The sequence below is a fragment of the Vicia villosa genome, linkage group LG4 (genome assembly GCF_029867415.1).
Source record: "Vicia villosa cultivar HV-30 ecotype Madison, WI linkage group LG4, Vvil1.0, whole genome shotgun sequence".
Classification (NCBI taxonomy): Eukaryota; Viridiplantae; Streptophyta; class Magnoliopsida; order Fabales; family Fabaceae; genus Vicia; species Vicia villosa.
The window spans coordinates 32,797,990-32,801,219 of NC_081183.1; positions in this window are offsets into that span (position 1 = coordinate 32,797,990).

The following is a 3,230-nucleotide window of genomic DNA, read 5'->3' on the forward strand; positions in this document are numbered from 1 at the left end:
TTTCAGGTAAAGGCTGAATGCGTCGACGCATTGCCTCCTCAGGTCGACGCATGGGACTTTGGAGGAATCTCGGGTATGCGCATGCCGGCCTTTTAGGTCGACGCATCAAATTCTGGTGACTCAAGTGCAAGAACAAAATGCATCGATGCATTGATGGCTTAGGTCGACGCATAGTATTTTGAGGAACTCACGGGAATGCGCACGCCGACCTTTTAAGGTCGACGCAAGTGTCACACTTAGTTCATTTTCAAGTGCAAAACTCTCAACAGGTCGACCTATGCAGGGGAGCAGGTCGACCTATCGCTTCTCACACTGGTTTTTCTGTGTTCTAATTGGCCTATGCAAAGGTTGTGGTATAAATATCAAATTGATCATTCTCAAGCATTTTAACAAGAAACGTGAAAGATATACTCAAGCTTCTTCTCATTTTCAACCTTTCGCTTATTGATCGAAAATCACACATAATCATCTTTTTCAATCGGATTAAGGAACGTGTGTTGATAAGGTTCGACGATAGACATTTGTCTTGTTCGAGATTCGACGGTAAACATTTATCTTGTTCGAGTGAAGATTTTATAGGGTGTTTCTTGTATAAAACCTTAGGGTTTTTCCTTCTTCATCAAAGATTTGGTACGAAGGTTTTTGACGATCGATTCTCTTTGGTAATCAATTCAGCTGTGCATAAGGGATTGAAAATCCGCTCAATAAATTTGCTATAACCGGAGAATTGAGAAAGGAACGATTGGGGTCTTGATCGGTGAAGATCATTGACATTGACTTGATTAAACTTGAATCAAGGGGAGGATCAAATTTTATTCAATTTTACTGCATGTGTGTAGTTGGTGACTGGTAAATTCTATCCTTGTTAAACATTTTGCAATCAAATAAAACTTTCCTAATTTTATTTGAAATTAGGGGCAGACGTACTCCTGCGAGGACGATAGAGGAACTACCTTAACAAATCTCGTGTTCTTTATCGTTCTTAGTTCTATCTTGTTTCTATTCATTTCGTTATATTTCCATTGTTGAGCAAAAATCAAGGTTTGGTATATATTGATCACCAAGTGTTCGATAAAATTACTCAATCAATTTTTGTTCAAATTTTAGTGTAAACGTTCATTGTGAGTAATATACTATCAAGTGTGTAATTGAAGTAATTGAGAAATTCGTTAAAACATAATTCACTATTCGCCATTTTTCATCCGTTCGGTTTAGTGCACATATCCGGTCCCCGATAACGCGGTCGCTCGGAGACGATTAAGTGATTCAGGGAAGTCACGTTTCAAAAGCTAAAATTTTCTTAAGTCGGAAAAAGGTGGTATATTTACCCCCCTTTAGACTATTCCTGTCGTCTAACAAGTGGTATCACGACCTCCGGTTCATTCTAGTGCTTGATATAACTTTTTAGAAAATGGAGAGCGGTCAAAAAAGGGCGTATAATAAAGCGCCTGTTTTCCCTGGAGAAAACTATAGTTATTGGAAAGACTATATGTGCATTCATATCAACTCCGTTGATAGAAAAATATGGGATGTCATCGTCAATGGTCCTATGGCTATCACCATAACCAACGATGCATGCATCACCAGACCTAAACCTCAAGCACAATGGGATGAAAATGATGAAAAGAATTACGGGTATGATTGGAAAGGTAGAAACATGATTATTGCTTCCTTAGGGGTTGATGAGTACTTTCGTGTGTCGCATTACCATGAAGGAACTAATGATGTTAAGCTAGCTAGAATCAATACCTTAACGCAAAATTTTGATCTCTTTCATGAAGCAAGGTGAAACCATTACGGAAATGCAAAAGAGATTTTCTCATATTATCAATCGTTTACACACTTTGAGACATATTACTTCCAGTGCCGTAGCTACTAACAAATTTTTGAGATGTCTTAGTAGGGAATGGCAACCTAAGGCCACAACAATCAAAGAAGCCAACGATCTCTCTACATTGGATCTCTCGGCTCTATTTGGAAAGCTTGAAGATCATGAGCAAGATCTCATGAACCTAAACAAACACGAAAAGAAAGAAAAGAAAGAGAAGTCAAAGGACACCGAAAAGAAGTCTATTGCTCTAAAGGCTTCAAGTTCTAAGTCATCAACCAAAGATATGTGTGATAGTGAATCTAGTGACGGAGATGATAGTCCGGATGAAGATATGGGATTGTTCGTGAGAAGATACAATAAATATATTCGAAAGAATGAAATTAAGCACTCGTACAACAATCTAGTTGACTATAGACGTCAATCAAAGCCTAACAAGCAAGATGAGTATATGAAGACTAAACCTAGATGGTCTTGTTACAATTGTGGTAAACCGGGTCACTACAAGCCGAATTGCACTTCGCTTAAAAAAGATAAGACAAAGAGCAAACCTCAAAATAAGCAAACAAACGAAAGAAGAGCCTATATCGCTTGGGAAAGTGATAATGACTCATCTAGCAAAGAAAGCTCAAGCGATGAAGAGGAAACCGTCAACCTATGTCTCATGGCACATCAAAAGAAGAAAAATATTGTAAGTCATGACAAATACAATAATGTTGATGCTATGTCTTATTTTGAATTAAAGCATGCCTTTGATACTTTGCATCATGAAGCTAAGGAAGTATTTCAACGCTTAGCTTCAAATAAAAGAATTTTTAAATACCTTGAGAAGAAAGTTTCCGATTCCGAAAAGGAATTAGAAACTCTCAAGGAATATATGATCAAAAGTATCAAAGACACAAGCTTTGTTGACAAGAGTCCTTGGTTTAGATGGGGAGAATGTGAAACTTGTCACTTTTGGCAAAAAGAAGTTAAAACTATCAAAGCCAAATTAGACAAGGCATCACAACCAAAATTCAGATATACTATTGATTGATCAGATTTCAAAAATAGTATGATAAATCCGTATCAACGATACACTTATGTGATAAAAGATCAATCTAGCAAATGTGATGACCATTCAAACTCAAGATGTCTATATTGTTGCAAAAGGGGGCATACCATTAAAAAATGTCGCTTTAGGAGATTCTTGGTTCCCAAAGGCATTTTCAAATGGACTCCCAAGAGCAACCTTTGTTTCACTCACACACAAGGACCCAATGAAAATTGGGTAACTATTTCCGTTGTTTAAATTTGTAGGTTGAATGTCTTGAGCCATCCGAGAGAAGATGGTTTCTAGATTGTGGATGCTCAAGACATATGACGGGTGACTTATCTTTATTCTATGACTTTGTGGCTAAGA